The 24285-nt window shown below is 40.0% G+C and overlaps 1 long non-coding RNA gene across 3 annotated transcripts in view; it reads left to right on the top strand.

Annotated features, from left to right (window-relative positions):
• The first annotated feature begins 2035 nt into the window (after positions 1-2035).
• LOC144382001 (uncharacterized) overlaps positions 2036-24285 on the top strand; it is a 332648-nt gene continuing 310398 nt past the window's right edge. For all 3 annotated transcript variants that reach the window (XR_013448412.1, XR_013448415.1, XR_013448414.1), the window contains exon 1: positions 2036-2166. This is a non-coding gene — a long non-coding RNA (uncharacterized LOC144382001). The remainder of the gene's footprint in view (positions 2167-24285) is intronic.

Genomic DNA, 24285 nt, shown 5'->3' with positions numbered 1-24285 from the left:
AACCAAGTGATGGTAAAGTCCTGAGAGCCCAGATGATTACAGGTGAGGAGAGTAGTCTTCATTGCTGAGGTACAAGTAAGATGAGGACTGAAAATCGTCCTTGGATTTCAGCAACAGAGAGGTCACCTGATGATCACAGAAGCTATTTTAAGCCTGCGATAGGGGGTGGAAGACAGAGTGGAATGAATTGAGGAATAAGTGGGAGGGGAACATATGGGGACTACAAGGATAGACAACTTTCTGGAAAACTTCGGGTGTGAGGAGGAGGAGAGAAGGCTATAGCTGCAGGAAATGTGGAGTGGAAGGAAGATATTTTTAAGGTGGAAAAGACTTGAATTGGGGAAAATGTGATTGAGAGGAAAGGGTTGACTCTGTAGAAGAGAGATGGGTGACTTGGTACCCTGAAAAGACTAGGCAGAAGATCCAGTGTGTGGAGGAGGGACCGTCCTTGGCAGAGAAGGGCACTGCCTTGAATGTCAATCAGGGATGCGTGTGTTGCTGTGGAAATCACATTCGAATTCACCAGGGCACTGCTATTTCTCCTTCCCTCACCTGGGGCCAAAACACTTGCTCAATACCTGTTACCCAGACCTTACTCCTCAGCAACCTGAACTCCAAATGTGTGTGTGTCAGATGGGGGAGAATGTCTCAGGACTTCACAGGCTCATCCTTAGTGATTGGGACTAAACCCCCCTACTGCCTCAGTTCTAACAGAGATTGATCAGGTGTGATGATGGTGCCAAGGCTACTTGCTCACTGTCCCCTTTCAAGTGTTCATTGTCATCCGACTTCCCAATTCCCATCTTGCTGACCCACAGTTCACTGTCTTTCTCCATCCCCCCAGATCAGCAGGACAAGCTGCTATTGCAGTGCATGATGGTCTCATTTCCCCTGGTCTGGCCCAAACTCCTCTGTGTCTGGGTCCAAAGTGAGTCAGCATTCTCTAATGTTCTTGGCCAAGTCCATTTTTCTTATAAATGAAGTGATTGGCCCCATTTGCCTAGTTTATGGAGAGGCCTAAAGAGTCTATCTGCCTCACCTGTGTGTGCTAAGTGGCTTGAGTGTCATTTAATCTGACTTTAAGATGTGTGACTAATTTCTGTAAGTGTTAATAAAATGCTGACCATATAAAAAATATCCAAGTGTGACATTTTTAAAAAATCCAAGAAGCAATTATTAGAAACACCAATTAACTAAGAACTTTAATATGTTCACGTGTGTTTGTGCATAACTAGCTTCCTAAAGGCCTTGAGACAGAACCACAGACTTTTTTAAAGCACCAAGAAACTGCAAGTCAATAAACATTCTATTCCCATGCCACCCTATACTCATCCAACCCAATGATGATGAAATGCACACTGACAAGAGCAATAAGAAAAATAATAACATTATCACAGGATCAATGTCTATTGCTGGCTTCATAAATAAAGGACTTGGCTTCCCATTGATGTTTAATTTTTGTAAATGCCTCTGGAAATTTAAGTAGCAGTAGGAAAACATTATCCTGAGATAATGTTCAATTTCTCCTAACATAAGCTCTTAAGCCTTGGAGGTGTGCAGTTTTCAGTCTGGGACAAATTCAGGAGAACAAATCTCTTTGGAACAGACTGTGGGAGATTTATTTTAAATAGGCTGGCTTTAGTGCTATAGGTCTAGGGGACATGAGAGTAGATGGTGGTTAGGACAATAGAGGCAGAGAAATCCCAGAAGCTTGCTTTTTATGTGGCTTGTTCTGAGGTATCCCTCCACAAAATGGGGAGACTCTTTCTCCTCTTTCCATGTCCCATGCTGGTGCTGCAACATGTCCTCCATTTGTACTAGGGGACAAGTGTGGAGGCTCAGAAGGGTTTACCTGTCTCTGTAGGACATTAGGATGTCTTAGCATTTTGTTACCTCTTGTTGTCTCTCAACTGCTCTGGCAAGGACTCAAATAAATCCCTGGGGCTGTATAATCAGCACTTGGCTTGAATAACAAATGAACTCCTGCTAGCTCTACCCTAGGAGAAGCATTAGAGTACTTTGAAGCCATAGAATCACAGATACTAAAGCTGAAAAGAGAGCCTCCTCCAGAGATCTAATCTAGGATTCCTCAGCCCCCATTCCTCAGAAGGAATTCTGACGATCCAGCTCAGAGGGCTGGGAAGTAACATCCAAGTCTACTGGTAGGTAAGTGTTCCTCGGACTTGAGCTTGTACAGAACTACCTGGGGCTCATTAACACAGGGTCAGATTGCCTGACCCCACCCCTAGTTTCTGATTCTGTAAATCTAGGGGTGGGGCCCAGGAATTTGCATTTCTAACGAACTCCAAGGTCATGCTCAAGATTTTGGTCTTGGTCAGGAGACTATACTTTGAGAGTCACTGGACAGGAGTTCTCTTCTCTTGATTTCATGATCCATAAGCTGGGCTGTTTTGAGCTAACAGGTGAGTCTCTGCAACCTATGGGGTCAAAGAGGGGCAGATATACCCACATTCCCCAAGAGAAGCTTATTCCTTTATAGGAGACTCTGCATAGCTTTTGCCCGAGTAAGAGAAAGCTACGGTCCTGGCCATGACCTCAGGGCCTGGTTCCAGCTATTCCAAAGCCAGGTGGGCTTGGCAAAACACAGGGATTTCTCATGTATCCTGGCCTCGGATGGCAAGTCTTTTAATTTGGGAGAAGAACTGTCACCTTCCTGAGAATCTGAAATAGAAAAGCAAACTTGTGAAGGCCTAGCTGATGTCTGAACGGTGGATTTGCATTTGCTGTGGTGATCGCTCAGTGCCAGGCAGACCTGACAGTGATGAAAGATGCTGGATTGCACTAAAATTCCATCAAAGATTGCAGGGTGGAGACCCCAGCCACTGAGCCCAGGGCCTTTGGCCTTTCCTGTGAAGGCATCTTGACAGGGAGACAGTTGAAAAACTTATGGTTAAACAGCAAGGAGGGAGGTGGAGAGAAAGAGGCAGCAAAGTGGGCATGGCAAGGTGGGTATTTAGCAGACTGAGGCAGTGATGAGGTAAGGGGTCAGCGGGAGAGGAAGAAAGGGTGGAGAACAGTGGGAGGATTTCCTTCAGTTCTGAGAATTTTAGACACTAATTTGGCCTCCCTTCTTCCCTGATGGAAGAATCTCAGGAGAAACTCCATTTGCCTCAGAATGTAGTCCCAGCCCGACCTGAAACAAGTGGAGAGAACAATTAGGCTCTTTGCAGGGGTATGCATTCTAAATATTCTTGCTCGCACTCTCTCTCACATAAAAGTTAGAAAACAAAAATGCTATAATTGTCAAGTCATTGTCCTGCTTCTCTCTCTCATTTTCTAGTCTGCAGCCTTTCTAAGTATTTTCCCCCCTTTGTTTTAATTCCTTACATCATTTTCCTTTTCTTTCACACTGGCTCCGTCTTTGTTCCTTTTTAGGGAATTCAGACTTCTGCGTCTCCATCCGCCAGACTGTATAGGTGGTTATGAAACACGAGGTTTGTGGAACCCCTCCTCCATGCAACTTTCATTTCAGGCAAAATGAGCCCCCCTTACTTCTATTTTGCTTAATGTAAATGCTACTGAGGTGTAACCTGCATATAGGAAAACACACAAATCATACATTTTCAGCTTGATGGATCTTCACAGAGTGAACACATAGAGTGAGCAGCACCCAGATCAAGAAACAGAACATGGCCAGCCCCCTTCAAAGCCCCTAGAGCCCCCTTTCAGTAACCACCCCCCCCCCCGGAATATCCATCATCCTGACTTGTAACACCACACATTAACTGTGACTGGTTTTTTTTTTTAATTTTTTTATTGTTATGTTAATCCCCATACATTACATCATTAGTTTTAGATATAGTGTTCCATGATTCATTGTTTGTGCATAACACCCAGTGCTCCATGCAGAACGTGCCCTCCTCAATACCCATCACCAGGCTAACCCATCCTCCCAACCCCCTCCCCTCTAGAACCCTCAGTTTGTTTTTCAGAGTCCATTGTCTCTCATGGTTCTTCTCCCCCTCCGATTTCCCCCCCCGTCATTCTTCCCCTCCTGCTACATTCTTCTTCTTCTTTTTTTCTTTCTTAACATCTATTGCATTATTTGTTTCAGAGGTACAGATCTGAGATTCAACAGTCTTGCACAATAACTGTGACTGGTTTTTAATTTTATGTAAATGGAATCATTCGATAGATACTAATTTATGGCTGGCTATTTTTCTCAGTATGATGTTTGTGAAATTCATTTATGTTGTTACATGTCCTTGTAGTTAGTTCCTGTTTTTATCGTTCTCTCTCCCTCCCCCTCTCTGTATAATGGACATATCACGCTTTATTCATTCTACTATTGATGGACATTTGGTTTTTCCAATTTGAGACTGTTATGAGTTTCGTTGCTATGAACATTTTTTACATGTTTTTCTGCGAACACACATCCTCTCTCTGTTGGATTTCTGTAAGAGTGGAACTGCTCCACAGATTGGCATTTACTCAGCTTCAGTAGATACTACTAAATGGTTTTCTATAGTTGCTTTACCAATTTATAGTCCTACCAGAAAAGTTCAAGAGTTCTGCTTGTTCTACAGCCCCATTTGAGATTTTTAATTTTAGTCATTCTGGCGTGTATGTGTTGATAGAGGATTGTGGATTTAATTTGCATGTCTTCAGTAGCAAGTACAACTGAGCACCTTTTAATATGTTTACTGGCCATTTAAATACCTTTTTGGTGAAGTGACTGTTAAGTATTTTGTCCATTCACAAAATCAGATTATCTGCTTTTTCCTATTGCTTTGTAGGAGTTCTTTATAATTGTGGGTATGAATTCAAATATGGATGTTCTAGAGCAAGTATCTTCTCCCAGCCAGTGGCTTGCCCTCCCACTGTCTTCATTAAAGTCCCTACTTTCTAACTGTCAAACTCATACTTTAAACTCTAGCTCAAATGTCACTTTTCTGGTGACTTTTTCCCCATCCCCTATCTCCCAAGGTCATTGCCCACCCCTTGGCCTCCTACAGCATCTGCCTAAAGCCCTCTCATAGCAATCGTCAATTTAGCTAATGATCCATTTTCTTACCTCTTCCCTTCCAGCCCATGAGCACCTTAGGGACAGACTACTGTAAATTGAACACTGGCTGTTATTTTTGTGGAGCATCCGGGTATTTTGTTTTTTACTTTTTAATTAAATGTCTCCCAACTTTCTACTATGTAACTTCATAATGATAAAAAATATATATATCATACTTTAAAGAAAAGAAATATATATAATATTGTACCCTTATCCCTGCCTCATCTCCAACACTATGTGTTGGACATCTGTCTAGCAGAAATTTCAGTCAACATGGTAAAAAATGAACTCTTCATTTTGTCTTTCCGTCCCAGCTCAGTTTCTTTCCTGGCCTCTATGCCAGGTGTGGGATGGCAGAATTATAGCCCAGAAATTAAGGAGAGCAGAAATTTGCTCTACTTCTAAATTTGCTTTTACTTCCTTCTCCAACATCCAAACCATACTTTCTAGCTCTACTGTCTTTGCTTCTTTCTGTTCTCTTTGAAAATTATAACAGCTTCTAAATAGCTCCTTTGCCCACCTTTGTCAGGGGAAAAAAAAAAAACACACTTGATGGAGTTAAACAGGTAAGGAAGATTTCATTCAGGACTACTGTAATAAAGATCAAAGATTATTGCCATAGGGGAGAAAGATTGAATTCAATTTCATAGAAACAAAAGATGGGGAGTTTTTAAGTACTGGGTGGAAAAGTAATGGAGGACTTTAGGGGGCAGGTTGGTCAATGTGATTAGGCTGTCTCTATTTGCTAATTGGTGTTTATCAAATTTAGGCTTCTATCCTGCCAGCAGAGACTGGGAGATGGCTTTAATCTTCTCTAGAAGATTGCATTTCAAAGGGATGATTCCTGGGTCCTTCAGAACAACATCCCCGAGTTGTAATTGGCTGGGAGAAGAGTTAGTTCTCAAAGGGGCAGGGAAAGAATTTCACCAGTTTTCTAAAGTAAATGCTCTAAGGAAAGGGAGATCAGGGCCAAGATAGTCAGAAAGAAGCTTGTCAAAAGTCAAACTGAGAGGAATGTTAGTCTTGGTTATGCTCACCCCAATTTAAATGTCAGAATTTAAACTGGTCTTAACATTCTTTTTCTTTGTTCCAAAACCTTCCATGGCTCCATACTAACCACCAAAGGAGCTCTAAATTCATGCATGCATTGAAGAGTCTCTATGCTCTTACCCCAGGCTCCCCTGAGTTTCACTCCTGCTATACGGGAGGTGGCACTGATGTGAGCATTCTGGGAATGGTCACATCTCAGTGTGCTGATGAAGACTGTCTCTCTGGGTCATTAGACCAGCCACTGGGAGTCCAGAGGAGGATCATAAATGGGTACCATTCTCTGGGGCTGGAGCAAATGGTCCCTGAATCTCTCTGTAAACTCTGCCTGGGGATGTGAACTGTGGTGGACCTAGTCATTGTTCCTGGTCTTCTCCCCACGTCTCTGTTTAAGGGTATGTGAAAAAGGTGAGGCAGAGCCATGAGGGCCAAGTCAGCAAAGGTTGCTGCCCATGCCACCTGGGCTCTCTGCTCTGCTTTCTGGTATGTGGGGGTAATGACACAATTAGTTGCACTTATTGATCTTTTCATAAATTAAAAAAATTTTTAATTGATCTTTTAATATGAGATTATGGCCAACCATTTTACATTGACTTAGTATTTTACAGATACTGCATATAATACTCTCACTATGTTAGATACAATGACCCCCATTTTAAAGGTAAAGGAACTGAGGTGGAGAGAGGTTAACTTTAAAGTATCACAGAAGGTAAGTGGGGTGATATGGCTCTTAGGCTGGGTGAGGGTGGAATGAGAGAAACAAAACCAGGTAAATTCCAAAGTCATTAGACTGCTAGCCAGGTGTGTTTCCAGGAAGACAGGCATTTCCCCTCAGGCAGGTGCTCAGAGAGTGACCTGCCCTGATGTCTGAGTAGTGACCCAACTGTCCCTTAAGGGCTATCTGATGGCTGCATCATGTCAGGGTCAGTTTGGCAAAATTCCATGACTTTTCCTCATTTGGAAACCACCTGTGCCCCACCAAGGTCAAGGTTGTGAGCCAATCATGTCCTGTGCTTTTCCTGTGAAGGTCAAGGACTGGACGTGGCTTTCTTTAATGTCTCCTGAATGACAAGGAAGATCTAAGATTCTCTACCTTCCTGTTCCACCAAAGATACAGAACTCAATTGAAAGGATATAACACATTTAAGTGTCTGAAATTCAATCTGGAGTTGAAGCAGCAGCATTTAATGTGACTTTGGAGAAGTCACTGTTTTACCTCTGCATGTGGAGGGTGGAACTGCCTCCCTACTTCCTCTGGTCCCTGGAAAATGACAAGGACTCTTCACCCTGCCTGTCCATCAAATGTGGGGCTGCCTTCAACTTCTGCTGTGTCTAGAGCTTGGGTCATATTTAATTCTTAGGGCTGCTTTTTTTGGGTCCCACTTTTCATGGCTTTCAGATGTACTTTTCTTAATAAAGGGACAAGAGGCTGAGGGATTAGTAACTATAGTTACCATTTATTAAGCACTTTATCAGTTAAGGCGTTTAATAGCAAACAATCAAAACTGGCTTGAGCAGAAGGGTACTTTATTAAAGGATATTAGCTTGTACACAGAATCTCCAGCAAAGCTAAAGAACAGTTTGAAAGCTCTGCAGCCAGGAACAATACCCCAAATCTCACTACAGAATTTGAGGTAATGAGGACATTGCAGCTGCCACCCCTGGCCACAACACCACAGCTTGACCTGCTAATGCTGAACACTGAAAGCCATATCTAATTATCCCTGCAACAACAATGAAAGGTAAATATCATTATTTTCATTTTACAGTGAGAAGTGAAGTTCAGAGATGTTAGCTAGCTTGTTTCCAAAGTTAGCTAGAATCTCTCAGCTGTAAGCTCAGTGGGGGTGGGGACTATATTGAGTTTGCTCACCATTGAAACCTCAGAGCCTAGTACAGTGCCTGGTCCATAGTAGGTACTGAATATACTTATAGAATGAATATGTGGGGAAAGTGGCAGAGATAGGTATGGTTACTTTCCCTGCTTTCTTTGGTACCATTTCCCAAGTTTCTGGTCAAAGGGTTGGGCAAATCACTCAGGATCAGTCAGTCATAATGTTGTATCTTCTTTGTTTTGGTCATTGGTTCCAAAGTTTGAAGGATGTGAATTTGGCCAGATGTCCCATTATATGGAGCAATACTGAAAGCCAACATACAGAGAGAAGTGAAAACAGGATTTTTGATTCAATTATTATGCATGATGTTAATATTGACTCTTTTAAAAGTAAGTACTATTGCTATAGTCAAGAAAGGCAGGTTGAAAGTGGTGATTGTCATAGGAAGAGGGTTTTATTTTGGATGTCAGCTCCCTTGCCCCGTTAGATGTATGTGCTACAAGAAATATTGCAGAACTGGGTCAAAATGTATGTCTTCTCAGTCTTTCTTCTTCTCTCCTTGGCAAGTCCCCAGGCATCTTACCTCACCTATATTTAAATGGAGTCTTTTTACTTACAGTTTTTCTACCTCCAAACCCTTGCTCAATGAATATCTCTGAGATCTGTTTGTTGGGACACCTGCTGGGCCAAAGATGTGATGGTGATGATGGATAGAGGAAAGCAACCTTCAAGGTAGACAGTGCAGGTTCTGGTGGCTATGGCTGGTTTCAGCCCACATGAGAACCCTTCTACTGGAAGCAATCTGTTGTACAGGGCTCTTACATGGCTAGGAACAGAGCATTCATTCAGGCTAGCTCTAGTAATGGGACTGTTGTGAAGTTGTTAGTATTAAGAAGTTGTCCATGAGTTGCCCTGAAGGCCTCTTGCAGGAGCAGAGCCATAGCATGGGGTTCTGTGGATACTGGAATGTAATTTGGGAATTAGATGTTTGCTCTACCCAAAGTAACTCTGGCCTCAGACCATCTTGGTACATTTTTGTAGTATGGAGGTTCCTTCATTATCGGGACTCAGTCATCCTCCCTTTGTTTCCACTCTAGCTCCAGCACTGACAACATGACCCTCTCCCACATTACTTCCATGGTCCTGTAGCTAGCCCACAGATTAGCTTCTTGGGGACAGGTGTCATTCCTAATCCAATCAGTTCTTGCAAGCCAATGTCACACGGTATGAGCCTAGTGACTTATTTGCAAGTAATCCCTTGGGCTCATTCCTCTGCAGGGAAAGGAAAACATTTTAAAGCTTGAATTCTGCCTTAGGAATGATTTGTTTATGATTTTACTCCAAAAAGCAGCTTGAGTTACTCTATAAAGAATTACTCTTGAGATTGATGAGTGTACCAGGTACTTGTCATGCACTAAATGGCTTCCTCTCTCAGACCCTCTGATTCTTGTATGTTTTTGGCACCACATCAAGCTTATACCTCTGTGTCTCTCTGCTTTGTTGCTTCAGGAATTTCTCTGAAGCCAAAGAGACTGCTCAATTATAACCAGAGAGGTGGAGGAATTAACAAGTCCATTCCCCAGAGCAACCCTTAACCAACTGGGGAAGAGAATCAGTGGAGGAGTCCCTTGACCTCCCTGTCTTTGTAGATGTCTTCTCTCTTGTTCTTTCACACATCCCCAACAGTTCTGACTCCTAGTTGCCACAGAGGTAACCAGCAATTACTGCATTCTGGATCAGCTTTTCTCTCTTCTCTGTCTCATTCCTTACTTTTTCTTCTTGGGACTGCCTCTTAAATAAGTTGCCTGCACCCAAGCTTTTGTCTGAAGCTTTTGTGTTTTGACACCAATTCTCTGACACCAACTGGGTTTTATTCAGACACTAACTACCTGGTATTGGCATAGACCTCACAAGTAAAGGACAAAGTACTTCACAATACTACTCCACTTCAGATGTCAACTGCAAGCCTTGGGGTCACCTGCTTCTGACCTACTGGGTATAAATTGAGAGACTTCCATGACCCCCTCAGGTTTGATAATTTGCTAGAAAATCCCACAGAACTCACTGAAAGTGCTATAGTTATGATTACAGTTTTATTATGGATGTAACTCAGGAATAGCCATATGGAAGAGATGGATAGGGCAACCTCTAAGAAGGGTACCAGAGTTTCCATGTCTTCTTCCTGTGCAATCTGGGTGCATCATTTATCCTGCCCATCAGTATGTTCAACCAGGAAGCCTCACTGAGCCTTGGTATCCAGAGTTATTTTTGGAGTTTCATTATATAGGTATTATTATTGATTATTATGGATTAACAATTATTATTAACTCATTGATTAACTCATGATTGGACTTAATCTCCAGCTCTGTTTCCTTCCCCAGAGGTTGGGCTGGCCCATAATTCCAATTCTCTAATTATGTGGTTTGTCTTTTTGGTGACCAGCTCCCATCTTGAATCTATATAGGGGCTTCTGCCATGAGTCACCTCATTAGCATAACAAAGACACTCTGATCACTCAGGAAGTTCCAAGGGTTTTTGAAAATCTGCCAAGAACTGGGGACAGTGACCAAATATATTAATTATTCTACAGCTGTACTTTGGGAGTAATTCAAACTGAGATAAAAATTTTTATACTCAACACCCAATACCTGGAAAAAGCACTTTGTTGGCAGGTTCCAACTTTCCCTCATGGGGTGAGGGAGAGGAAATCACAGAAGTTTGATGGGACAATATCACAGAAGGCCTCATATCCCCTGCATATAGTGAAAACAAATGACAAACACTTCAATTTCCTGAGTGAAGAGATGGATTGGCCTTGTAGGGCATCCTGGAAAAGACTTCCTGGAGTACCGTGTGGGCATCTGTCATTCTGAACAGCAGACACAACTGAGACCCAGGTCCCTGGAGGCTTTGAGAGCCCCATTCATGTTAATCAGCAAAAGATTCAACTTGACGTCCGTTTGCAGGGAAAGTTCACTCCTGTTTTACAGGACGTGGGATCCTGTCCATTCCAGCATGCTTCAGAGCCTCTGAAACACTCCGGCTGCAGGCATCTGTATACCCCACTGGGTTTCAGAGCCTTTCTCATCTCTGTACTTGGTGGATAGAGGTGCTGGTCCTGCTGGCCTTCCCCATCCACCACTGGACGCAGCTTCCTACCAGCCCTGTCATCTCCAGAGCTTCTGTCAGTCTGTTTCCATTTCCCAGGCTCACGTATGTTCCCTGAGGTTCTCTTCTTTCCCAGGATGCCCAGTCTCTGGGCCTTTTCGTTCTCCCTGTGATGCTGGCCTTTCTTTCCTTCTGAATCATAAGGAAAGCAGCCTGCTGCTGCTCTGCCCATCGCCGCTTGTCTTAGTGGCTTCGCTTTTCATAATGAGGCTTAATTGTAAGTTTTATTGACGGGCTTATGTTATGCCACAGGAACCCATCTTGAATCAATTAAAATCAATTAATCACACTGTGATTAACTTTAGTGGTGGGATGTTTCCTACGCACGGCAAATAACCATTCACATATGTTTCAATTAATATTTTTGCCCCCTTTTGTTGACAAATGATCTGTTGTACTTAAAATTAATTAAATGTTAGCATGGTCCCAATTAACATTGCATTAACAATAAAAAAGGCCTTGATTGTCAATACTGAGTAAAATCTGTGACAATCTGCCACTTCCATTGGGCAGCATATCTATTTAAACACAAGGGGCCTAACCTTTTTCCAAATATAGAAGATGATGTGGTCAAAATGTGAGGCCATTGAAAATCTTGAAGGTTTTGGCTCTGACTTGAGATAATCAGGGAAAATAAAGCCTTGTTCACCTAGAAATAGTTGCCTATCCTCCTCTGTCTCTATTTTGCTAAACCAAGATTTAATGTCTCTCAATTGGCATTACTTCATACGTAGTCTCTTTTTATTTTATTCAGTATTTTACATTATTTTTGTCTTTTTCATCTCTAATGCTATCTCATTCTCCTCTATTTCATGTTTCTTTACCTAAATCCTGTTTTGCTATAAATTCCAAACTACATCTTTCATTTTTCCTTCAACCTTTTGTCTTTGAGACCCATCTAAGTAGGTATATGGGTCCTCTTCATATGCAAACATTATTGATCCATGTCCACATTTAGAAGCTTGCAAATTGTTTCCAACTCTCTGCTTTTATAAGCAATGCTGGGATGAATATCTTTGTGCATCTAAATTTGGGTACCTGTCAGATATATTCCTTGGAGAAAGCAATCATTGGGTCATAAGGCGAGTGTACACTGTACCCCAGGATCAGTCACCTTTTGCATAGGAAGAAATGGAGATCTCGAGATGTTAAGCAGTTTTTCAAGGTCAAGTTTGAAGCTAGGCTTGATCTCAGATCTTCTAAATCTTAGTGAAATATTTATTTCACAATATGTTACTCCATCTCAATTTCTCGGTGGTCCCTGGAATTGTCTAAATAAAAAATCTTCGGTATGATAGTTTCATTGTGTGTTATAGCCTGGAATCTTCCTCATTTGGTCACCTTAAGTAGAGACAAAATTCAGTATATAAGTTGCAGTTCACACAGAGACTTATCAGGTAATTGCTATCAGGCAGTAGCATTGGGAATGTAAGCCCAAAATTGTTTTCTTCAAAAAGATCTGCCATTTTTTGGCAAAGGCCTATAAAACCAGCCAAATATTTTAGAATAGGTGATAGAGGTATAACAATTATCAATCTGAGATATCAAAGTTCCTCTTACAAAAGGGGGCAAACCATTGCTTTAATAATAAAAAAAATAACTCCTACATTTATCTTTATACATAAGCTTACCCTGAAGGGTGTATACATGTTTGTCTTTGAGAGGTATAAAATGATGTAAATCATCTAAGCTTTTGAGTTGTCTCTGGAACTTTATATTTCTTTTGGGTGTTTGACTTGACTGCTAAAATGCCATCCTGAGGTACATTATTCTCCCTCCCTATTTCCCCTGCCTCAGTTCACATTCATTCCTTAAGGATTTATTGAGCAACTACTGAATTCAAGCCGTGGATAACAAGAATGATACACATTCCTTGTCCTTGTAATACAAGGCAGAGGGAAATAAGTGACAGATTTGTGTGCTGAGCCAAGTGCTGTGAGTGACCCAAGGGGAGAGCCATGAATCAGTGAGAGTGAGCAGTGAGCAGGGAGGTGGTACCTGAGCTGGACTTTAACAGATGTGGAGGAGGTGGTCAGGCAGAGGAAGGAAGGCAGGTGTCACAAGTACAGGAGATAGCAGAGCCCTTCTTCCTCCCCCTGCACTGACACCCCCATCCCCTTCTCCTGTCCCTACAGCATCCATGTTCAGAAATAATCCAGCATCCCTGAGGGAAGAGGAACAAATGTTCTACACTGCACCATGCTAAGCATACCCCTCCAGTACTTGTGCCTGTGAAATGCATTTCACACCTCATCTGTTCCCTAAATGAGATGTGAAAGCAGTTTACACCTCGTTTACATTTGTGCTGTTTTACCAAACAGCATAGATACAGCTCCATCCAAAGTAATGAAATGAGGTCAGTCACCCCTTTCTCTCCTTGGATTGAATCCACCAAGCTCTTCAGGTCCTTCCCAGGCTCCAGTGGTTCCCAGGCAACCAGGAATCTACTAAGTGTTGGTAGAGAAGGTGTAAGGCTTAGAGGTGTAGGCAGCCACTGATGTTCTGTTCCTTGTAGGTGGGGCAAATGGCCTTTCTTTCAAGTCAACAATTTACAATTTCTTTAAGTAACATGCAGAAATCATAAATGGACAGTTAGAAGAACTTTAACTTTTGCATGTAGTTACGTAACCAACACTCAGATTAAGATATAGAACATTTCTCTTACACCTGAACATTTTCTCATGTCCCTTTCCAGTCAGTAGCCCCCTCCCCAAAGATAGCCTCTATTTTGTCATTTATCAGCATAGGTACATTGTCCCTGTTCTAGAACTTCAAATACACTAAAGCATGTAGTGTGTACTCTTCTGCTCAAATAGTGTCTGTGAGGCTCACGTGTGTTGTTGTTTTATCAGTGGCTCATTCCTTTGAATTTTTGAGTGGTTTCTCATTACCTGAGTGAACTGGTTTAGTCATGCTCCTACTGATGGACATTGGGTTGGGTTTTATTTTTGTCTATTATAAGTAAAACTGCTGTGAATATTCCTGCACAAGGTTTACGGACATAGACATTGAGTTCTCTCAGGTACACAGTGAGGAGTGGAATTTCTGGGGTATAGTGTCCATGTATTTTAACTTTATTAGAAACTCCCAAACAGTTCTTCAAAGTGATTGTACCGTTTCATACACCCACGAGTAGCAGTTGAAAATTCTGGTTGCCTTTGGTGATTCAAAGTAATGAGACTGTGTTGGAAATTACAGTAAAGTAGCACAAATTCATTTAAGGAACTTGTGATAAAAGACAAGATTGAAAATTTGGGAAGAGAAAACATGAAAAGACATTATTTGAGCAGAAGAGTACACACTACATGCTTTCGTGTATTTGAAGAAAAGATGAAAAGAATTCTGTGCATGGATCTGTATTGCCCCCACTCATATATCTTCAATGTCCTGATTTTGCCTAAAACTCACTATACTGAAAAAAACACAGTACTTTTTTCTTCTCCAAACTACATGCCTGTAAGGTGTAAGAAGTGAGTACTAGGAGCCATTCACCAAACGTAGACTGATAATATTTCTAATTTTTGCCAATCTGATTAATGAATATTTATATCTTATTTCCATCTAGTTTTTTGTGCTTGATAATTAATGGAGTAGAGCATTTTGTTTATTTGCCTACCAATATTTGCTTTTTTTTCTTAGTGAACTGACTTCATGTCCTGTACCAATATCCTCTAGTGTTTTCTTCCTCCTGGTGATGTTTATATGGCTGTATATTCCTATTGCTTGTCATATATGTTGCAAATATTTCTCTCATTTTGTTGTTTATCTTTCTTTTAGAAAAATGACTTTTGTTATTTAAAAATACTACTTGCTCATCATAAAACATTCAAGCAATGGAGAAAGGATCATGGAAAGACAAAAATTCTTCCAAATTCCACTCTCCAGAGACAAAACAAAAAACAAAACCCAGAGATAATCAATAAAGTTCTGGTGAAAATCACTTCAGACATCTCTCTATGCATATAATAGAGAACAAGAACTGGGTATGTAGGCAGAAATTTAGAAGAATTGCCTAAGAATACAATATAAATTGTAATTAAAACAGTTATACTTAAGATAAGTAGGTCTTTATTATAAAATATATATTAGTCTTCAAAGATTTTTTAGTATGAAAAAAATTCATGAGTTTGGAATAATGTTTGAGCCATACATTTTAACTTTGGAAGGTATCTTTGGAAATATTTGCTATAAAAGTTGAAGAATTAGCAAACATACTTTTTTCTCTTATTTCCTTAACACTGCCGATTTTATTAGTTATTTTAATGTTGCCAAGTTTTATAACATTTACAGCCTTTTCTCTAACTGTGATTCCCACAGTGGTCAATTTTTTTCCTATTTAAAACACACCATCAGCATTTCTTTTACCTAGGCATTGCAATTATATTTTCTTTACTTTGGTTTATTGCTATTTATATTCATTTTATTATTCTAATAATTTTCTTCATGAAAGGCTCACAGTGTTAGATTTCCTGAGTTCTTGCATCTTTCAGAATATTTCTCAGTTGCATTTGTACTTGGAGAGTGACTTGGCTAGGTATCCAATTAATGAATATGTCTTCTATTTACTTAGAACTTTGTGGATATTGCACCATTGTCTACTGGTATTAAATGTTGCTTGAATAATGCTGAGCTCAACAAGCACCTCACCAAATCCCTCCCCAGCACACAATTACACACTCCATAAGCCTGTCTATGACTTTCTCTTCCAGCCTCGACGCCCACCTGATTTTTCTCTTTCTAAATATTTATATTTTGATGATTACTCTGGAGATTACAGTGTCTGTCTTTGACTTGTCAAAGTCTAATGTTATTTGGAACTATAACCCTCTTCCTGGACGATGTTAAAAAATTTAACTCCATTTAACCTCCTATCAATTTATATGCAATTGTTGTGCATTTTAGTTGACTTTATGTTTTAAACACAATACTACTAATAATTATTAATAAAACACAATTAACAATAATAATAATTATTATTGTTATTGTTATTTTATACAGGGGGCATTCATTTTGTTTGACTTACATATTTGGCCTTTTTTTGCTCTTCATTCCTTCCTGCATCTCTGAGCCTCCACGTGGAGTGATTTTCTTTCTGCCTGAAGATGATTCTTTGTTCTTTCCCTAAGTGTGTTCTGGATATGAATTCTTCACATTTTTATTTGTCTTTGTTTCCCCTCCATTCTCCAGGTGTATTTTGCTTGTATTGAGTTCTAGATTTATAGTATTGTGCTTTCCCCACTTTGAAGGTATGAGTCCACTGTCTTCTGTTTGATTCCATTATTTCTAAAGAGAAGTCAGTCACCAGGCAGTCTGATTGTTCTATGTAATGAGGAGTCTGACTGCTGACAGCTTTTGAGCCTCCCCATACCCCTTTTCCCTTTCTGCCCACATCTGGAGAAGCCGATAAGAAAGCCTGGGTGTTTCCTCCTTTGGTGCCAGTGGGAGATTCAAACCACAGGAGTCTCCGCCTGTAGGAGGGGACCCTCGCCCTAGCCCTACCTCCTAGCCACAGTAACACACCCAAGCCGGTTTGCTTTCCCTGCCCTCTGGCGTCATTTCGGACCTGCTGGAGACGCCTGCCCTGCTGTTCACAGAGACCTCCATTTAGGTAAGCAATCAACCCTTCCACAGTCTCTGTGTATCTTCAGCTTTGGCTGGGGATCCACCTGCCTCTTCAGAGGACCAGAATACTTATTTTGTTAATTTTACCCTGGGGTATTTGTTCTTTTTATTTTATTTTATTTATTTTTTTCTTACTCTGCTTAGGCCTTTCTGAACCTATAGTAGCTTGATATTTTATCATCAGTTTTGAAAAATTCTCAACCATAATCTTGCCAAATATTGCTCTGTATAATTCTCTGTAACCTTTCTTTTTGGGACTCCATTACATACATGTCAGTATTTCTCACTTTCTTCTGACTCTTTTTCTGTATTTTCATCCTTTTGTCTCCCATGTTTCACTTTGGATATTTTCTTCTGATCTTGCTTCCAGTTCAGCAATTTTTTTTCATCAGTGTCTAAACCTGAACATTAAGTTCTTGATTTTGCCGATTGAAATTTTCAGTTTAAGAATTTTGATTTAGTTTTATTTTATAATTTCTAGTTTTCTTCCCAAATCCTCAATCTTGTGTTTTATCTCCTTGAATATATTGGAATGGTTATTTTGAAGTTTGTGTTTGGGAACTCAATGATCTTAAACCCCTGTAGGTTGTTTTGAGGACTTCTTGTTTCTCTAGGTTTTTGTTTAGGTTTCTTCTTTCTTCATTTCTGTGTGCTTTAAATTCTTGTGTGTCCAGTGGGAGAATTGTCCCGAATTACCTAGTGTGCAGAAGTGGAAGGCTGAGTTGCTAGTTTATTTTATCTTCATCCCTAATGTTCAGTGACTTCATCCCTATCCATCTGAATTTACTGATGGATATTTGCAATCAATCCCCCACCCCAATATTCCTCAGGGTGTAATATTTCTTTATTCCAGGCAAGTTTACTTTTACTGTTGTTATATACTATTCTACTATTGTGAGTATGCATGCATATGTGTATGTATATTCAATATACACACATGCACATATGTATAAAATGGTTCTATTATGTATTATCTATATTATAATTATTAATAATATTAACCAATAATATATAGAAACATAGTGGAAGTGAACTCTTTCTATATAAAGTATACACAGAAAGTACATAAATATTTGGTTCATTTTTCTTTCTCAGAATATTAATTATGTATATATTGATTTTTCTGTTTTTTATTTTATCATCCCCTTAATTGTCCTTTAAATATCTGTTTTTTTAAAAAAGATTTTATTTATTTATTTGAGAGAGAGAGAGAGAGTGAGTGAAAGAGGGAGCACAAGCAGGGGGAGGGGCAGAGGGAGAAACAGACTCCCTGCTGAGCAGGGAGCCTGATGTGGGGCTTGATCCCAGGACCCTCGGATCATGACCTGAGCGAAGGTAGATGCTTAACTGACTGAGCCACCCAGTTACCCCTATTTTGTTTTTCTTACTGTTTGAGCAATTACCCAAGCTTTGTCATCCAGGGACCTGGCTATATTTTTAGTTATAGATATTCAATAGTTTTCTGCTTCTAATATGACTTGAATCTCTGTACTGTTTTCATTTTCCTCTTCCATTTCTACCTTACCAGCTCACTTTATTCCTCCTTCTATTATCTTACAATCTCTTGATGCTTTTTGAACACTTAGTTTTCTTTTTGAGTTCCTTTTTAAAAAGAAAGTTACATGTAATTCTTTGAGACTGAAGAAACATTTGCATGGCTTTTCTCTTTTTTTATGTATGCTTTTCATCTTGTTGTTATCCTCTCCCCCTCTTTTTTTTTGTTTCTTTGTTTGTTGTATGTGTGAAATTGGTCCCTTTTCATTTATGACTCGTCTTTATGTGAGGTCATTTAATTCTTGTATAGGGAGAGACTTGCAGTAAGGGTTGAGCCAAAGATGTCTATGGCTTAGATTTGGGATTTGTGGCTTTAAACATGCTGCAATTTTATCTGTCCTCTGCCTTATCCTGGGCTTAATTCTCCCCTTGGTTGTTGATGGTCAATGGCTAGTGTGGCACAGAGCTAATCCTTTTATTTCACTGATTTTCTGGGATATCATCTGGCATTTGTTTTCTTTCCATCTGCTTTCTCTCTCTCTCTCAATTACTTAATTACTTAATTACTTAATTAATTAGTTAAGGACTGAAGTATATAGTTGACACACAATCTTATATTGGTTTCAGGTGTACAACATAGGGATTCAACAATTCTATACATTACTCAGTGCTCACCAGGATAAGTGTAGTCACTGTCTATCACCATACAATGTTATTACAATATTATTGACTATATTCCCTATGCCGTACTTTTCATTCCTATGGCTTATTTATTTTGTAACTGGAAGTTGGTATCCCTTAATCTTCTTCACCTACCCCCCCTTTTCATAATCATGAATTTGTTCCCTGTATTTAAGAGTCTTTTTTGTTTGTTTTGTTTCCACATATAAGTGAAGTCATATGGTATTCATCTTTCTCTGACTTATTTTGCTTAGCATAATACCCTCTAGGTCCATCCATGTTGTGTTGCAAATGGCAAGATTTCATTCCTTTTTATGGCTTAGTAATATACCATATGTGTTTGTGTGTGTGTATGTATCTTACATCTTCTTAATCCGATGAACATTGGGTTGTTTCCATATCGTGACTATTGTAGATAATGTTGAAATAAACTTAGGGGTGCATATATCTTTTCAAATTAGTGTTTTCATTGTCTTTGAATTTAGTAGTGAAATTACCAGATCATGTTATTTTTATTTACTTATTTTTTTTTTTTGAGGGACCTCCATATTGTTTTCCACAGTGGTTGCACCAATCTGCATTGCCACTAGCAGTATGTGAGGGTTCCCTTTTCTCCACATCTTTGGCAACATTTGTTATGTCTTGTCTTTTGATACTAGCCATTCTGATTGTTGTGAAGGTCTATCTCGTGGTATTAAAATTTTATTTCATTATATTTTAAAACATTTTTAATTATTTTTATTTTTATTCTTTTTTAAGTTTTTATTTTAACCGCCTGGTGCTCATCATGACAAGTGCACTCCTCAATCTCCATCACTTATTTCACCCCTCCTCCTTCCCCCACCTTTGGTAACCCTCAGTTTGTTCTCTATGGTTAAGAGTTTGATTCTTGGTTTGTCTCTTCTTTTTTCCTCTTTGCTCATTTGTTTTATTTCTTAAATTCCACATATAAGTATGGTATTTGTCTTTCTCTGACTTATTTCACTTGGCATAATACTCTCTAGCTCCAGCCATATCATTGCAAATGGCAAGATTTCATTCTTTTTTTATGGCTGAATAATATATATATATATGAACCTCACATCTTCTTTATCCATTCATCAACCAGGGAACGTTTGGACTGCTTCCATATCTTGGCTATTGTAAATAATGCTGCAATAAACAAATAAACACAGAGGTACATGTATACATTTGAATTAGTGTTTTTGTATTCTTTGGTTAAATACCCAGTAGTGCCATTGCTGTATCACAGGGTAGTTCTATTTTTAACTTTTTGAGGAACTTCTATACTGTTTTCCACCAGTTTGCATTCCCACCAACAGTGCAAGAGGGTTCCTTTCTCTCCACATCCTCACCATCACCTGTTGTTTCTTGTGTTTTTGATTTTAGCCATCTGACAAATGTGAGGTGATATCTCATTGTAGTTTTGATTTGCATTTCCCTGATGAATGATGTTGAGCATCTCTCTATGTGTCTGTTGGCCACCTGTATGTCTTTGGAAAAATGTCTGTTTAGGTCCTTTGCCCATATTTTAATTGGATTATTTGTGGTTTTGGTTTTAAATTTTATAAATTGTTTATATATTTTGGATATTAACCCCTTACTGGATATATCATTTGCATATATCTCCTCCCAATCAGTAGGTTGCCTTTTTGTTTTGTTAGTGGTTCCACCTGCCTTCTCTTTGCTTTACGTCTGGATGTCTCATTGGGTTAGGAGTCTCAGGAAGTACATTGGCCAGACTTGAAATAGAGAAGATTGGTGTGCTGTTTCTGCAACATTTAGGATTACAATTTAGGCAAGGTCTAGGCAGGAGCACAGTCGAAATCTAAAGGCAGAGTTTTGTTTCCTAGGCTGGTGACCAGGTGCAAGTACTGAGCATTCCATCACAGGCCCCAGTCAGTGTCTCAAGGTTGGGTTTATTTTGGAGTTCTGCATGTCACAGGAACTTCTGCTGAGGGTTGAGGACCCTTGGGAATTTTCTTCTTCTTCAGGCCCAAATCAGCTCCTTGAGCTGACTCTTTTTTTATACCAGTCCTTCAAGGACCTATCCAGATTTTTTTTCTCAATAATAGCCACTTCCTACTGCAGCTTTGGGTTTTCGTATTCCAGAGACTGGTTGTGTGAGAAATCAGTCTCTCTAGCTCTCCTGAACAAATGCTCAAACTTTTCTGTTTTAAGAGTTTTATTATTTACTCCTCTGGGCAGAAGGTACCTCAGAGTTAAGAGAATAGGAAAGCAATAAACCCTATAGAACTGTGAGGTCCTGATTCCAGGGTTATAACCTCTGACTTCTTTCTGAGGCAGAACAATGTAAGGCCTTTGGCCTTAACTGTAAGTTAGTGTATTGGGTAAGAAGCTAGGTTTTAGATTCAAGCTCTGGTTCTACTACTTACCAGTTGTATGCTTCAGGCAGGGTACTTAGCCTTGTTCTTTAGTTTCATCCTTATTAAATAGATATGATAATAGTACCTACTTCCTGGGACTTTTGTAAGGATTAATTGAACTAGTAATGTAAAGGGGATCAGGCTTGCTTGGTATATAGTAGGTGTTCAATGTACATTTGTTATTATTAGATTCCTTGCTTTTCTTCTTTTTTAAATTTAATTTTATTATGTTATGTTAATTACCATACATTACATCATTAGTTTTTGATGTAGAGTTCCATGATTCACTGTTTGCGTATAACACCCAGTGCTCCATTCAATATGTGCCCTCTTTAATACCCATCACCAGGCTAACCCATCCCCCTCCCCCCCCCAGAACCCTCAATTTGTTTCTCAGAGTCCATAGTCTCTCATGGTTCGTCTCCCCCTCTGATTTCCCCCCCTTCATTTTTCCCTTCCTACTATCTTCTTCTTCTTCTTCTTTTTTTTTTTAACATATAATGTATTATTTGTTTCAGAGGTACAGGTCTATGATTCAACAGTCTTACACAATTCACAGTGCTCACCATAGCACATACCCTCCCCAATGTCTATCACCCAGCCACCCCATCCCTCCCACCCCCCACCACTCCAGCAACCCTCAGTTTGTTTCCTGAGATTAAGAAGTTCTGCAAAATAAGTCAATCAGAGAAAGACAAGTATCATATGATCTCACTGATATGAGGACTTCTTAATCCTTGCTTTTCTTCTTAAGCGTGGAGTCCTCACATCTTCCGTTTTCTTAGGAAGGTCACATGGAGAAGAGTCCTGGTAGAAGAAAAGCCATAAGTCCAGGAAACAAAACTCATACAAGCTCTTCACTGAGGGAACTCTCCCCATGAGCATCCTTCTCCTATAGGGATCCTAAAACAAGGAGGACCCTTCCCCCAACAAAATCCTTCCCCATGAGGATCCTTCCCTATGAGGACATTTGTTCACGAGACCTTTCCCTTTAAGGACCCTCACTTTATGAGGATCCTTCACCCATGAGAACCTTTCTTCCACGAGGACCCTACCCCTAAAGAGGCCTTTTCCCATGAGGACCTGTTCCGTATGAGTACTAGCCCTCCCAAGAGGCCATATTCTCCATTAAATATTGCCTCCATTAAGACCTTTCTTCATGAGGATCTTTACCTTAAGAGGACTATTACTTTCTCAAAACTCTTGCTTCTCAAGGACTTTTACTCTGGAAGTGGCCCAGGAGATCCCTGGAAAAATTAGCACCAAACTTTTGGACAGTTTCTCTTCCTGAGACCCTCTAGCCGGGTTATTAGAACTCAGTCCTAAGACAAGTATAGCCTCTCTTGGCATTGTGCATAACTGGCTGAGGGCCTTCTCTTTATTTTGGATATACATTTGGCTTTTGGGAGAGGACCAGTGGTGGCAGGTTGGCATGGACAAGACTCTCATTGTATTGATGACCCTGATTATTTTCCTTCAGATGAGTATGCAGTGATAGGAAAATGTGGTGTGCAGGCTACATGCCCATTAGCTCAGGATGCTCTAACAGCAGACTTGTTTGTGGGACATCACAGCACTAGGGGCATAACAGGTAAGCATTCTTCTATAGGAAGGTATATGACATAGGGGTGGGGTTCTATGGTCTCTGGAACTAATCATCTAGAGGAATTGGAAGAATAAATTGTGGAATATAAACAAATTGGAATGAACAGGTACTGAATTCAACATTCTTTTGTTCATTTGCACTCAATTAACTATATTGTTTCAAATTGTGATAATTTAAGAAGAAAAACATAGTATTCCAAAGAGAAGAATCAGTATCTATCAAGCCCCAGGGCATTAAAAGGAGGTCAACATGCATGGCTTTTTTTTTCTGGAAAAATCTGGCAGGCCCTACTGCCAGGAGTACATAGTCGGTAAAGAAAAATTGTGGGAGATGAGACCAGAGAAGCATTTTAGGTTCAGACCCCGAGAGCCTGTGCTAAGGATTTTTGATGAGATTCTGTAAGCAATGAGAATCCAGAACAGGTATTCAGGAAGAGAATGATCCAAATCACTTGGGAGAAAGATAAACCTATTGGTAGTGTACAGAATTGGAAAAGTGAGAGGCTGATAGAAAGGAGTGCATTAAGGTGCCATTGTAGGAAGCCAGGTCCCAAACGCTGAAGGCCTGAAGTAGGGAAAGGAATGGAGGAGGCAGATATGAAAGCTTTAATTCCTCCTCAGTGATCAGAGGGATGAAATAGAGGCAAATCAAAGAACGTTCAAAGTTTCTAGCACAGGTGATTTGGAAATTGTCAGTCTTACCAAATGAAGTCTCACATGCTTACTGAGACCATCATGGGCAATCATCTTTGATTATCGAGTAATGTGGAGAAGGGTATGTAGGGTGATGATGAGGACACTGGGTGAAATTAGAACACACATGTCCTACTTCTACCCCTTCCATGAACTGGTTACCTAATTGAGAATAGAGCTGTTGGCCTCTTTAGGCTTTAATCTCTTCGATATTAATATGCATGGCTTGCTGATTTTTTGAGTGGGGATAGTCTGTTTTGAAGGTCTGCACATTTCTGCTTCCTACTGAAAATGCAAATTACACTTTGTTTTTCTTCTGATTGCTTGTATGTCCAAAATAGAAGAAAGACACCTGGATGAAGCATTTTCACAGACTTTGCAATTCCCTTAAGGGGATCCCAGAGCCCTTAAGCTTCTTTTAGGTTCCTTTGAGGTCTCTCAGCCCAAGGACTGTCACCACATGTCCTCCCTCTTGTCCACACTTTCAGCAGGTGTGTGTAGGCAGAGCTCAAAGTTAAAAGTAACTCAATTAAACTCACATATCTTTTTTTGCAACTCGCTGTTCAGTTGAAGCTCTTAAATTGTCAGTATTTTTCTTAGCGGCTAAACAGAATTAAAAACAAAGACAGTAGCCACTAATAACCACACTATGCCTCCTACTTTCACCCCTAAACCTACCTCCCCAACAGACCTAGCAGCAATGTGATAAGAATTGCCTATATACATA

Source organism: Halichoerus grypus, chromosome 1, assembly GCF_964656455.1.
Source record: "Halichoerus grypus chromosome 1, mHalGry1.hap1.1, whole genome shotgun sequence".
Lineage (NCBI taxonomy): Eukaryota > Metazoa > Chordata > Mammalia > Carnivora > Phocidae > Halichoerus > Halichoerus grypus.
Note: the sequence above shows the minus strand (reverse complement) of the source record. Positions and strands in the feature narration are given on the sequence as shown.